This window comes from Argiope bruennichi, chromosome 6 (genome assembly GCF_947563725.1).
Source record: "Argiope bruennichi chromosome 6, qqArgBrue1.1, whole genome shotgun sequence".
NCBI lineage: Eukaryota > Metazoa > Arthropoda > Arachnida > Araneae > Araneidae > Argiope > Argiope bruennichi.
Window position 1 is genome coordinate 134,813,394 of NC_079156.1, and position 16,128 is coordinate 134,829,521.

General features: G+C 32.1%; 1 protein-coding gene across 1 annotated transcript in view; it reads left to right on the forward strand.

Annotated features, from left to right (window-relative positions):
* Positions 1-16,128, forward strand: part of LOC129971537 (neurotactin-like) — a 115,333-nt gene that overhangs the window by 31,040 nt on the left and 68,165 nt on the right. Inside the window, exon 2 of the mRNA XM_056085405.1 lies at positions 11,051-11,131. The gene's annotated coding sequence lies outside the window, so the exon portion shown is untranslated. The remainder of the gene's footprint in view (positions 1-11,050; positions 11,132-16,128) is intronic.

Sequence of the window (16,128 nt, forward strand, 5' to 3'; positions counted from 1 at the left end):
AATTCACGCATGTCAAAAAATTTTAATTTTTAAATTACAAGGGGTTTGTATTAGTGCGTATATTCGCTCTCATTATAATTTAAAATTAGCTTAAAATAATCGATTGAATGCATGCAAGAAAATATGTCCAAAAGTCGTTTGCATAATAGAATTTTTAAAGTTTGGGATAGTTCAAGATCAAACCATTGAATAATAATAAAAAAAATTATTTTTACTCAGATTGAAACGAATACGCCTTTCTTTAATATTTCGAATCCGGCTCATTTTTTATGTCAAGATAAAATAATCTATCATCTGGACTGATCTGGGATGCCTAATCACTTCATTAGAGAGCTTTTAACCTTCAAAGTGATTACTAAATTGATATCACAAGCACTGAGATTATAAATGACTATTAGGGAGGGCAGATTTTCTTATATAGTCTTCGAATCAAATTATTTAAACATTGAGAAGGTAAGAGATATTCAAAGGCGAAGATTGATGTGAAAGTAAAAGGATTACATGCATAATGAAGCCTTCGATATTGACAGTTCGGCAAATGACCGTCACGGTCAACGATTGCATTACTCATGCTTCGCGAAGTGATACGGGATCTTGTTTGTTCAGCTGCAACGTGGGATGTCTTGGCAGAACTTCTCTAATTGAGTTAGTTAGTTATAAAAATATTTTTTTTAAAATCAAAGCCTGTTTCGATTTTTAATTTTTTTTTTCGATTTTTTTTTGTCTTGCTTATTAAGAAGGCTTGTTGTAAAAGCAATGTTTTAAGAAAAATAAATGTCAGAAAATCATGGTGGGTGTTTAAATCCCACTTAGTCTAGTGTATCTAGACAAATACATAAGTCAATAACTCGTGAAAAATAGAAAATTCGGGAGTTTTTTGTTGGTTAAAGTGATTGCGAAGTGCCTTAGTTCTAATGAGCCGTCTTTTGGCAACTAGCTTGCTTGCTAATTTTATTGTGTGTGTTCAATTTCATATAATCTTTTATGCATAGCTTTTATTTTGTTCCTTATTGTTTAAAAGAATCTTTGTAAACATTAAATTGTGATCGGCATTGGAACTTTGTTATTTTTGTCGCCTCGTATTTGTTCATATATTTTGTAAATGAACTTTCTTAACTAAATCCCAAAATGCTATTAACCACTTTGAGGTGGCAAGTAATTCACAGGCGCGGGTACCAAAACAGTCCACTGTAACTCGCAACAAGACCACGCAAAGTATCGGATACCTTACAGAAATAAGAAAAAGATTGACATCTTCTTAATGAATTTGTTTAAAGATTGTGCTTCTATGACCTGTGTTCCGACAAACAAGAGCATCATTTTTACTTTTGTGACAATTGCTTGCTGACGTGTGTTGCACATTGTTAGTGATTCTGTGACAATAGCATCTCGATGTACGTAACATGTCTTTCCATCACAATTGGTGAAACCGTCCGGGTAATCATATCTTATAATCGTATAATTTTAAATGCTACTGAAGTATGCAGGCCGGCACCGTTGATATATGCAAGATCGTGCGCGCTTGAGGCACCGAATTAAAAATGCGTTATTTTTGTTATGATTTTTATATAACATAAGCCCAATATTATCATTGCATAAAGGCGCTCGTTAGACATTTACATGACGGTACCAACTAGATTTAGCACAGACCAGCCTACTTATCTTGTAATTAATTGCATGTCGTGTTTCGCTATATTGTTTCTTATTCCTCATGTAGACAGCAGAGATAATAAATGGAATCTTCCGTTCACTTTCAGCTACCGAAGAAAATCACGCGTTTAAATATTTAATAAAACAATGAAAAAGACTGAGTCTCACTGTAACAATGAATCTTTAATTAAAAATTATACAAAATAATAATTTAAAAAATTGTCGAAATTCAAGGTAAAAAAGGGATGCCAATTCAATTAGCATTTGTTGCAAAGATAATATTTACATTTTAAAATGGTGTAAAAATCCATTTTGTGCAATAATACTGTTGGATAGCACGGAAAAATGCCAAAATCTTGCTTTATTTTTAATTAAAATTCCAAAAACAGCTCTGCAGAGTTTCAGCTTATCCATAAGAACGTGAATGCACGTTCTTTTTTATTATTAGTGAAGGTGAACCAGGAGATGTTACGTTTCAGCAGAACTTTCGAGAAATATTTCCACGTTTATGTTTCACTGAGAGGAGAATCTCTTAACAATTCTCATTATTTAACTTCCATATTTTATCCCAAAAAAATGTATAATTTCAATCTTGCCTTAAACGGGACATACTAATATTCAAAATTAAGCCAATATTATGTCAAAGTCACGCCAAGATTCTTGTCGTGACTTTGTTATGAGTAGCTTTTTGCAATAATGGGATGCGAATATTTAAAATTTCATCTCATTTTTTTATGGGACCAAATTGCCCATGAAGACATTCTGGAAACTCCCACTACTTATCTTTAGAAGTTATTTCGTGTTCACCGACCCACACAGTTTGTATCACAGGAACATAAAACCCAATCGTACAAAGGCAAGTACAGTTCACTCTGTACATTTATTACTCAAAATCCCACCCTTTCTGAGTCTCCGGAAGAATGCGACTGTCGTGACCATTTGCGGGAATGAATTTATGGCACTTCTTTCGCACTTCGCGAGTTGATTTATCGGCGGGTCCATCTGCTGCCGCGGGGGTACATCGGGAATTCTTGTCGCCATAATGATGACAGATATCGACTGTGACTTCTTGAGTTTCTGGCGCGGTGCTGAGAGATCGCACATGGCCCGTTATTCGATACGTGCAGAATTTCCATCGGTAAACGGGGTGGAATTTGCTCCTCGGCGTCTGGAATCCCTTTTTGAACCCCTTCTCTTATTCTTGCTACTCTATTTATTCCTTTTTTTCCGTCCTTCCTCTTTTTTTCTTGTTAACTGGTCCAGAGAGCGTTAAGTAGCGCGTTCCCAATGGGTGAAGTTCGCTTATATTTTTGGAATTTTTTTCTTTCCCTCTTCCCTATTTATTTTTATGGTTACTTTCTTTTTTTTTTTTTCCCATCATGTAGTTATATGATAAACCTCAGGAATTAATTTTTTTTTTTTTTTTCATTTCCCATTTAAATGCATGTTTAATTTTTATTTTATTTATGTTTCAGTTGATTGTTTGAATGTTTTTCTGCCAGCCAATGCAAGTCATTTTTTTTCTACCATCCAATGCAACGTATGTTAAGTTTTCTTTTCTTTATTTTTTGTCTCCCCCCCTTTTTTTTTTTATTTTCTCATGGTTTAAATAATAAAATCGACGTTTTTTTTTTTTTTTTTTTTTGTCATCATACAGTTTGTAGTTTTAGATTTCAGAGTATTTTTTTATGGCACTTTAGGAAGAATTACTTTTTTTCGTTTGAACGATGTAAATGCCCTCGGTTTATGTTTATGGCACTCATTGGCATTACAATTGAATAAATATCAAAATATGCTTTTTTGAATTAAATGAAAATGTTGCATTTAAGTTTCCTGTCATTTTGCTCGATTTTAAATGCAACAACATTGAAATAAACGCTGATTTATCTATTTCTGACATTTTCTAAGGCATAACGATTTTTCCCTGCTTCAATAGTTTAAATATTCTCTATATCTGTTCTCAGTTCCAACTTGCACTGTCTTTTAGCAAACCAATTTTCAATATTAGCTTTCTTCGCTAATTCAAAGTGAATGTGATATCTGGTCAAAAAATTAAAAGATGAGATGAGACTTCCTAAGGGAAAAAAATCTAATCTATCAAATCTGACAAAGTAAGCTTTATGAAAGCACCAATATTTTGTCTCCTTAGTGCCTGAAGCATCTACAGATTACTAAATGAGATAGCAGTCTATTAGTCTCATGCTATTAGTCATTAGTTATGTGTCTGTGCATTAGCATACTTAGAAGTACAATTTGTCTCATCCCAGCGGCTGTTTCTGGCACTCACTAATCCTGCTCTCAAATCATTGTATGTCATTTCTGAATGTTGCCATCAAGAAACAATGACTATGTACGATGGGATCTGGTGTCTTATTGTTTAAATTTTATGATAGCAAGATATTTCGTTTCTTTTTTTTTGTCATTTATAATTTATTGTTCATATTTTAAATATTGTTTTTATTTTAAACGTGTTTGTCATGCCTCTAACCTCCACGTAGCTGTTCCGGCCTTACGGCTAAAAGGAGACGAAGTGAAGAGAGAGGAAGGGTTGCGAGGAAGGTGGTGGCTGACACCGGTAAGAGTGTGCGTTTGTAGGAACTCCGATGAGGACTCCTAGTAAACTAGAATATATTTGTACATATGCAAATAGCCATTGATCATCTAATCCATCCATAATAAACTTGTGTTTCCAGGAAAAGTGTCATCACTTGTGTCAAGGCACACGACAATGTTTTATTGCATTGCGCCAGTGGTAGAGTCATTTTTGTTTGTTTAAATGATGTGAATTTTCTCATTTTTATTGCTTTCTCGTATACGAAGGATAGAGAAAGTATGTAATTGTCAAACAATTCGAATTCCATATTTTGACGAATCTCCATATTTCAGATCGGCCCGAGTTCAAAAAATAGATTTTTGGAATTATGTCTTGTGTTTGTTGCTCTGTCTGCGAACACAGTAACGGAAAAAGAATTTCAGTTGGATGGATGAAATTTGGCATGTGAATTTTAGACCCAATGTGTAGATTTCTGTTAAATTTTAAATGAGATCTATTCAAAGGACATCTGTCTGTCGGGTTATTCCAATGCAAATGAATTCGGTCACTTCAAAACGTGGAGAGCTAGACAGATAAAATTTAGTACACATCTAAAGCATAGATTCTTGTCAAATTTTAAACCATTTGAACTCTGTGGGTTGCCCTTCAGTCTGCATGCATGTAAACGCAATGAAATTCAGCATGCGATCTTTTTACATCTGTCATTCCAAGTCACATTTTATTTTCAGTTGATCAGAAAAAAGGCGTCTAAAATACATATTCGCATAATAATTTCTATAAAAATGTTAAATTCTCATCAAAGATCTATATTTCGTTAGCTAAGTTCGTCAGTACCAAGCAAGGTATTCACAGCTTTATCCAAGGTACATATTTTTATGCGGGATAAATCCTTTATTGCAGAAAGCATTTTTAAGACCTCTCCCGTTTGTTTACGAAGATAATGGAGTATATTTGAAACTAAATAAGGGTGGAAACCTGTCCTCTAAGTAACCTGTAAGTTCTCTAGATGTATTTAATTTCTACTTTTGTTTATCTGATCACTCTCGGCATGAGATAAACAAAAGGAGACATTGGATTATTGTAATAATTTGTATACAAAGATTACCTTTCTAAAATGTATTTAGTCTAACGCAGTATGACCAAATCTATAGCTCTTGTGCCAAAAAACCGAGCCAATCCAACTAAAATGAATGTTGAAAAATACAATCGTATTGCATGTTTTTAATCAGAGGCTTTAATCATAGTTATTTTTTAAAATTTTATAAATAATTTTGATTTTTTTCCTTTTTTTTTTTAATTTGTTCGAAATTGAAATTTATGATAGTAAATAATAAACAAATATTATAAATTAGTCGGTGGATTTTTTGTCCAAATATTTTTTAATGAATTCATGTATTTTTTTTAAAATCTGGAAACAGGCATGGTGAAAAAAATGTTACCGTCATCTTGATATCATTGGAAGTTGCTCTTACTTCCTGCGATTCTATTATTTCCTCATTTCATTCATAACATCAGAATCACAATAGCTCCAATTGCTGTAACTGCAATGATAATTATTGCTTTCAAACGAAACCGGGAATCCTAAGCTACTAGGTTTTAATCCATTAGATGTCTTGATATAGGGATACATGAAGCTTTTGACACAAGACATATACTCTGGTTATTGTTATCACTCCCCTTGTAATATGAAATCTAATTGGACGGATAATAGTCCCTTTTTCTGCCAGTTACTGTTTATACCATGGTAGATATTATTTAGCTTTCTATGTGCTTTCAACTCCTTGCGATTTTGGTTTACTAATTCATTTTTATGAGTTCGAGAACAACCAGTACATAAATAATGTGTTTGTTTTTCTAATATATTACTTTTGAATTGTTATTGATACGTTAAGCTAAAATCTAATATAAAGTATTTGCTCGATTCATTTTTTTATTTTAAAATAATTAACAAATTTTTGCCGAAACCTAGAACTATGGACTTCTAAAAATATTATTACAAGGTTGTTCCTTTCTTAATTCCAGTTGCTTCTGTCTTTACACTCATCTAAATAAGTAGTGAGCCTTTAAGCTCGGCTAGCTCGAGTTTGGCACTCTGCGAGCAACCCAAAGTCGTTATCTATCTTTCAAATCTGCTTTTAAATGGGAAAATCGCTCTTCATTCTCTCAAAGCTTACAAAGGAGATCGCATAGATAAACATCTTTTCAAAAGAAGGATGAGGTAGGAGATCTTCTCGAAGTATGTCGAGTTCTTAGTGAGAATTGACTCTGCCTTTCTTTTAATTAAAATCGGATAATAAGAGAAAGATCGCACTTTCCCGAGCTGGAATGAGTTTTTCTGCGCGTGCTCAGATTTAACTGGAGAAAACGAGTAATATTCATCCTGTTGCTTAGTAAGAAATAGAAAATATAAATGAGCATTCTAGTTAAGGGGAGTTTTTTTTTTTTTTTTTCGCATTTGAAAATACAGTAGACCCCCGATTATCCGCGCCTGCCGCACTAAGTTTTTTTTTTTTTTTTTTTTGCTTCCAAGCAAAGAGAAAATGCTTCCAAAGCAAGAAGCAAACACAAATAACTGATTTCTTCAAAAAGGTGTAGTTTTAAAGTTATGCTTTTGTAATTACATAGTACATTACAGTATTAAAACAGTACATATGTGTTCATTTTTCTGTGTATCCTTGACGCCTCTCGTAAGTACAAAGCACTTTTCTGTTTTCAGTAACAAAATGCATTTTAGGTTAGCTTTGAGTGACATACTAAAATATTAAGCGTTAGTTAAACATTTCCTGCTGTTTATTTTACGTTTTATTGCACATAAAAAGATTTTTCAAAGTTGGAATGACTGTTTTCTCTTTTGCTATACCCGTTTTTAGCTTTTTTCGGGTTATCCGCGGAGGCCGCGCCACCCAATTCCGCGGATGATCGGGAGTGTACTGTAGAAAGATAGAAGATTGTAAGAAATGTACCACAGGACTTTAGAAATCATCCTGTTTACTAAAATCAAAAAAAAACAAAAAAAAAAAACTGAACAATTAGGGTACACTAAATTCTGTTTTGCTTGCGAGACTCTGTATTTATTTTCTTTGATGCAGATATAACTTTGAATTGCTTTTAAAATTTCTTCCAAAAATATCATGATATTGTGTGATATTTGGATTCTGTTCATTTTCACGTTCCTCCCTGTGATCTTCACCTGATGAATTCGCGATCATTCGAATTTAAAAACGTATTTTGAATAATTAGCGCGTTTTTGAAAAGAAATCTGCGCATACTTTAAGCGTAATGCAAATAGCAATCACGTTTCACGAAATAAACAATGACCCTGTCCTTAATACTTTATCTTATATCAAAGTAGAGTGATCAAAGATGTCATCGATTAGAGCGGCCTGGCATATATTTACCCCTACAATTTTTTTCTAAGTCCCATAATATTGTACGATCGTTCTCTCACTATCCGCTTCTCTTTTAATTCATCACGCATTGCAGATTTTTCTAACGAAAAAAAAAAAAGATTTCAAATCATTTGTTTCAAAAAATAGGTATGTTTTTTTTTTTTTTTTTTGGTTAGCGCTGAATTTTTTTCTTTCATTGAAATGATAGATTCTTTCATTAATTCTTACATTAAATTTTTTTTGTTAAATCTTTCACAGCTTTTTCTAATAATTTGACTTTTATGTTTGTGAAAATGAAATTTCGTAATCGATTTTTCATTCACTTCCTGATCTCTAGAATTTTTTTTACTGGTATTCTGGTTCAGAAAACATTTTTAATACTTTCATGACTTAATTAGGATTTAATCGATTTATTTAATCAAATTTAGATCTTTTGTAAAATGGCACCATCTATTGTTTGTCAACGGATTCTAAAGCCCTCGGCACTTTTGCGCATTCGTTAGGATGAGCATATAAAAATGAGAAAATATGGATGAGAGGAAAGATAAAAGGAGGAGATGGTTATATATATATATATATATATATATATATATATATATATATATAATATAAAGTAAATTACGGAAATATGCACATCTTTTCTCATCTCACCCTTTAGTGGGATAGAATTATCGAAAAGTGGTCGTTTGAAGATACAAAAATGAACAGTAGCCGAAAATTTGGTTTATATATTCAATATATAACAGTATTCCAGTATATAGTAATGAGTATTAAATAAAAGACTTGAAAATTGAAATTTTTTAAAAAAATACGTTTTAATATACGTTTAAAAATGTGTTTTAAGAACAAATTATTATGAAATTCATCTCTCACGGTGTAATATTTTCTTCGAGCGAATAGAACTGACTTTAAATCTCTTATTTAGGAAAAGTAGACAGAAGAGATTTTTATTTTTATCAACTGTGCTTCATTTTTATAGAAGGAATAAATCCTTTCATTATTTAAAAATTGGCTTCGACATTTACTAAAATTTTTTTATTATTTCCCATTGTGATGAAAAGGATGTCTATTCTTTTATAGTTTACTAATTTTGTGTATGTCATTGTTTTTTCTATTTTAATGCATTCAGCATACTTGGATTTTATTGTTCAACATGAGTCATTCGATGAGTCAATAAAATGAAAAGAATTAAATGCTGCTGCACGTGCATATTTAAATTCTGTTAGATTTCTTTCCTATTGTAATAGATATTGCTGTAACTTTTAATGAAAAAAATCGTATGAGTATTCTTGCATTGATGTAAAATAAGTGGTTAAGACGCTATTTCTACTATATTTTATTTGCATAATGAAACAAATTTTATTTGGTGCTAGTTAAAACTTTTAGCACTAATATTTCCATTATTACACTTAGGCTATTTTGTTACATTTTTATTCTAGAATTTTCAATATTTTATGGGTTTCGTCCAAAATAGCCCTAGTGTTGCTTTAAAAACAGGACGTTAATATAACTAAAAATGAAATATCTAAAACTTAGTAAAAAATAAGATACTATAAAAATTTATAAATTTTAATCAAAATTCTTATGAATGAAAATTTAGTCTTCTTGTTAAAATAAACATGTAAGTCTGCGCATCGTATTTACTTTCTGAATTATTCTAAGTTATGCCGATTTATATTGTGTTGCTCTATAAGATGGTTTGAAATGCAATCACACTTGAACAAAATGCTTAATGACTGGCTTTTCTTGAAGAAGAAAATCCGTTGCCTTATTTCAGTGGGGGGGGGGGGGATGAACAATTTTCCTAAATTCTCATCTAATTGACTTCTGATTTTATTTTTTCAAATTAAAATAATGAGGAGGAGAAAACAAAACTTGTGATTTTATTTTTTTAATTATTTTATTATAAATATTCCATGAATGATAGCAGTTAGATTCCAAGACGGCAGACGAGATAATAAAAAATAATAATTTGTTGTGATTTCTTGCAGTTGGTTTTTCATATTTAGAGTAGACGGAAGATATTTAATATTCTAATTTGAAGACCAGATTAATTTGTTTTTACAGAAATGATAAAAGCATCAAATTAAGATTTAATCAGGAATATAAATACTGTACACTCCCGGATATCCATCATAATGTGGTAGAAAGGTAGACCAGATAACAAAAATTCAGGATAGACCGGAGTTCTATGAATTCATTGTCACTAAGACTTTTTTTCGTTTATTACTCATTATGAAGTCATCACTGTCGTACACTTAAAAAAAACATTAGGCATATCCCAAAACAATTTACGAATACTGTATGTACTATGCAATTATAATCAGGATTAGTGGCAACAGTTGAGGTTCGTTACACGCTGACAAAACAATGAACAACGAGCAGAACGCTGCTCTTTTCCTGTCACAACTTGTATTTTGCACACGACACATAGAAAGATCGTAGCAGACGCTTACTTTTAATGTCGTGTCAATGTCACCTTGCCTTCCTTATTTAATTACAATAGAAGAAAACTACGCCGGATAGTACGCAAGCTGGAAAGTCGCGATTCGGGTACTGTACTACTGTCGCATTAGCTGAAAAGAGCCATTTAGCTTATACATATATTATAATGAGACATAGCATTTCCTACATATGTGCAACATTCTAATCAAAATCTTTAATAATGGTTTTAACTGGTTAAAATATTGACTGTGAAATTTTTATTAAGTATTTAGAATTTTGCTTCTTTTCGTAAGAGCATCCTTTTTAAAATAATTATTTTTTAAAAAAACTGAAAAAAAATATTGAATTGAATTTATGTTTTCTTTTATACATAGAAAGACACGAATCATTTCCCCTTTGAACGGTCTCTTAGTTAGATTCCTTTTTAGACAAACTCAATGTGTGAACTGCGAGTTCATTTCATTGATTAAACTCTTGGGAATTTACTAAAATGAAGACTTTGTTTAATGTTCTCATCCACCGGTCCCTTAAAAGCCATTTTGTTGTTTAAACACAAAAGTAAACATCTTATAATAATACTTTACTTAGCTGAAATGGTTGCTACAAGCAATTCCGATAAGTGATCTTGTGGGAAATAAAATTATTTGCTTTAGTTCCCTTTCTTTTTTCCTGATACTTCAAAAAAGTGTTCTAGGAGTTCCATTGCAAGTTGAAATACTTTTTGCGGGATTTTTCTTTTTTCTTTCTTTTACCTCTCGTTTTTTACCAAAGAGGAAAGATATCAAATATCTGCGGTAAGTTTTGTAAGGTTTCAGATCACAATGAGGGGAAAGCAAAAGAGACCCGACGAAGCTGCAAAAAATCATCTTTATTGCTGATTTTGCAACGCTGATTTGCTAATGCGATTTCGAAAACGATTTATTGCTTTTATTCATATTTTTATTGTCTGTAAATATCAGTTGCAAATGTAATTTTACTTTTGTATTAAAATACTTGGATTTTTTCCCCACAGATAAGAAGACATTGTAAAACTGCTCGAAATAATTGGCTCATTGAAGGAAATATTTTGCCGCAACGCTGTTTTATTCACCTGGTGAGTGAAAAATTTACATTCTATCAAACTTGAAACTTCAATGTATTTTTTTGCTTGCTTCGTATTTATTTATTCTGCGGTTAAAGATTTTTTTTTTTTCATTTCTTTTAAATAGATAGAAAATTAAATAAAATCCAACTCATTATGAATGTTTCTGACATATTAACACATCGCTGACTGAGTGGAAACTGGATAGTTAATAAGAAGAAAAAAACCACTTAATACCTTAGTTTTGTTTTTAACTCTTCTTTGCATGATGATGCAAATTTCCATCATAACATTTAGTGAACAAAAAGTTGTACTCAAAACATGTGTACTGTAACTTGGTTGTTGATGGCAACTTTTTTCACGTCTATTACATAATAAAGAACGTAGCTGTCAAAAAAAAAAAAAAATCAAATGTCACAATCATTATAGCGGGTTTGAACATGTCTTTGCTGTTTGTTGTGACTGGAAGAAACGTGCGATTTCTTGAATATTTTTGATAACTAATTTGAGATTTTTTTTTTTTTTTTGCCAACAAAAGCGATAATGAGTGGAGAAATTTAGAAGAGAGGGACATCGAAGATTTTGTACTGAGTTTAACATGTAAATTTGCATGCTGATGGCTATTTCCATCATACTGGGTTTTTAAAAAATTATTTTATATATTTAGACTAGGATTCTTTAAGCATTTTCCCCTTTAATCTAGAGCATGAATTATATCACCCTGATTTAATCTCCCCCCCAAAAAAAAGTCATGAAAGAAGGGTTAGTACGCAAAAATACGTGAACATTACGATCACGTAAGAAATCGGGCTTTCATATTTTCCTCCAACCTAGCGCCATTCAACTCTTGATCGGACTGTTGTATGTTGCTAATTTACAAGTTGAACAATCACAGTTAACATGTGCTCATCTGAAATTCTATACTATTAATATTTAAGGGGAAGATGTTCACAAAAGAATTGTTCCTATTTGATTTAGCATACGATTTTTGATTGAAAGATTGTCATTGAACATTGACATAGGAACTGAAACTGGATTTTTAAAGACTAACAACTGCCACCGCCCAATTCCATTCACAAGAGGTACATCTCTTCATCAAAGTGAAGGTAATATGATATCTCGGCATTCTTATAGCCACCAAGAAGTGAAATTCTGCTTTTCAAAAATTTTTCATTCACGCACTGGTGGATTTTTTCTCACTTCCTTTAGTGGTGGCGCCCAGAAGGAAAAGAAAAAATCATTGAAATTGTTTTACTAAGTTTCTAAATTATATTTAAAAAAGTGCATGTACACTTAAGGCGAATAAAATTACTGTGTTTTTCAACATATAAAGTTAACCCCTTAGTTATTGGAACTATTTTTAAAGCAATACCTTATCAAGAACACATTTGAAGTTATAAAAAAAAATTAATTAAAAAATTAGTTTTCAGGTTAAATGAAAACTCTCTTTCGGGCCTCAAATCTGGACCTTCATATCGTGATAAAGTAATCGGTTTGATTGCATCAGCCATTGCATTGTGTGCATAATAATTTTGATGTCTCACAGTTTACAAGAAAAATTCTGCACATCTGGCTAATAGAAACTATTTTTAATAATATGTCTCCCTCTCCTTCACAGGTGTCTGTTCCATCCCCTTTTTTTCTTCATGCAATGATGTTGATATTTATGTATCGTGCAGTTTACATACAGGGTGGCCATAAAATAACTTTCTCTGTTTGGCGGCATCTGCAGCTGAAACGAGTGAACGAAATGAAACCACATTTCCTATACAAACTGTGGAAGGCATGGGAAAATAAAGTCTGTAGGAAAAAAAAAAAATAATAATAATATCAAAAGTTGCCTACAGGGGAATTATTGGCGTTGATGTCACGTACAAACGAGAAATTTGCATATCTTGATGGATTATACAAAATTCCTAGTGCGCGCATGAAAGCAGGGCCATTCATTCCTTGTAAAAAAAAAAAAAAAAAAAAAAGGAAGAGCAAACGACCTGTTAACAATTCGTTCTTGACTGTTGAGGAGTTCTTAGCTGTTGTTCGTGTTTGATTGTTGATGTGTGCTTAATATGGGCCCTACCTTACCTCAGCACGCTTTATTAGTAAAACTGTTCTACGCTAGATAGTGTAATGCCGCTGCTGCTCTTAGGCAAACCTGCATATCTAGAAACAGAGCATAAGACGGGCTGTTGTGAACATCGAAACCGACAGTTTAAACGCAACAGTGGAGAACATCATACACCGCATGCAATAATGTACACAGGGAAGGTCAGCATATTGAAAATATTGCATGGCGTCAAAGAGATCCTAATGTTGATGAATAAAAGATCATTTTCTATGAGTTTCGTGAATTAATCCATAACTGTACTCCCACAGCGCCAGTATTTCCCCTATCGGCAACTTTTGGGCTTAATTTTTTTTTTTTTCCCCTGCTGAATTCATCTTCCCATTCTTAACCATAGTCCGTTTTTGAAATGCGGTTTCATTTCGTTCATTCGTTTCAGCTGCAGATGCCGTCAGACTAGGAAAGTTATTTTATGGCCACCCTGTCTATATCTATATTATGCTATCCTGCAAATTTTATCATATTAAAAGACTTAAAAACTTATTAGACTTACATTAATATACTTTTCGTTGAAAATGCTCATCTCTAAATTAAATGAAAATGGAAACATGGACCCCAAATCCATCTTGAAAATTTCACAACATCGAGATTAAAAATGAGTGTGATAAAAAATAATTTTAAAAAATCGTGCAAGAGGTAGGATATGACTCGGCTTTCACACGCACCATCGCCATTGTACGAAGAATCACCACAAAATTATTTAATACCCTCTTAGGAATAATCACGTAAATAGGCACGAAAGAGTTAAAAATAAAAGCTCTTTGACTAGACTTTGCATGCTATCAACAGATATTTAGAATCCTAAATCAATAAATAACTCGCAACGTTGAGCAGCGATTGGGATAGATTTATTCAGTTTTTTTTCCTTCCCTCCTCGATAACAACTGAATCAACCTTTTTTTTCTGTCAAGAATTGTGGGTAAATTCTGTTTTTGATTCCGAATTCTCACGCTCCAGAGCGCATGATGATCGTCAAATCGGGTTATTATTGCAAGCCAAAGGATGAATGAATGACATCGGGCATGTTTTCCCACTTATGAGATGGCACCATGCAAGTAACGTATATTTTAAGTACGGGTGATGAAAGGTTTTTTAATAAAACTTAAACATGTTGATGAAACCTCGTTCAAGGGATCGCTCCTAAATGCGGTTATAACGAGAATGGCGTACTGTCGAATATTTTTTCGAAGTGTCAAAAAATTACTTCCTTTAGCCGTCATTAAAATGCCTACTTATAATAAAATGTGTACTTTTTAATAAGATTTCATAATTATTTTGACATGATTAATTTATTAATATTTTGTGTCATTATAAAAAATACTTTCAATAGTATTGATTTTAATTAACGGATTACAGTTTCATTCACTCCTCTGTGCGTTGTTCATGGGACCACTTTGAAATGTTGCTATAACGAGAAGAGCTACTGTCGAATATTGCTCGACTTCCTTCAGCCGTACATTAAAATGTCTACTTTTAGTAAGATTGTGTTTACTTTTTAATAAGATTTCAGAATAATTTTGCCATGATTAATTTATTAATATTATTATTATTTATTAATATATTATTAATTACTATTGAAAGTATAAAAAATACTTTCAATGAACGGATTACTATTTCATTAATTATATTAAAGTATTAATTGTTATTAAATGTTTATTGCGTTAATTTTATTTGAACAACCCTTCTTGAAGAGTCATATATACACCTTTCTTGAATTTTTATCACAAAATATGCAGCAATTTTTTTTTTACTTTGTTGAATATATTATGTTATTTTAGACTGGCCGCCTTCGGCGACCATTCACTAGGAATATCGGATTTGTTTATTTTCCATTAAATCTCTTATGTGTAACGTTAATATTCACGAATCCTTCTTTATATTTTAATATTCATATGGTGACAGACATTAGAACAATGTTATTTAAATAGTTTGACTTTAGTTCTTTTTTTTTCACTTTTTTGTAAACGAAGTATAGAGACAGTCTCGTAATTGTCAAAAAAATTGATCTCGAGATTTTGACGAATCTCAGAGTTTGATAAACACATTTTTGGAAAATGTCTGTGTGTCTGTAACAAACTTGAAAATGCTTTGAGCTAGACGTGTGAAATTTGGTATATGGTCTTTGGAGCGAAATCAAGAATTTATGTCAAATTTTGAACAAAATTTATTAAGAGAAAGTCTGCCTGTTCGACTGTTCGCATATACGATAAAACGATAACTATAAAACAAAGAGAGCTAGAGTGATAAAACTCTGTTCAAAGTTCTAATATATATAATGGGGAAGCCTATTAAATTTTGAGCGAAATCCAACAGAGGGTTGAAGGTCTGCTGTTCTGCACTTTCAGGAGCATGTAAATGCTCTACTCATAAAACGCAAAGACGTAAATCTATCAAATTCCGTAAGTAATTTTGCGACTTCTTTAATTCTGTGTCAAATTTTGATTGGAATCGATTGAAAAATCGCTTCTAAAACGATAATTCGATTTTCGGATACTTCATGCCAGGAATTAATCGCCAAGGATGACTAGATAGGACGATCGATATTTTGGAAGTTTTGAGTTGGAGACACAGTATCGAATATCTGTGATACTATAAGCAGTCTTTTTTTAAACACTAAAATGAATATTTATCAAGAGGACCTAGACAAAATGTCGTAATAAGGAAACAATGAACTAAAGTGGGTTTTTTCTATTTCTGTTTTATGGCATCCATTCCTATTTCCATCAATCTCCACGTAGTAATTCCGGCTCCACGACGAAAGCAATGAAAACAAACGAACATTTGCGCGAGAGACCTTTGTGAGCATGTTAGAAGTCTTAATAGTACGTCAAAATGGTAGCTCCACGAAATGAATTTTAACTCCAGAAAATATTTAATAAATTCCTGT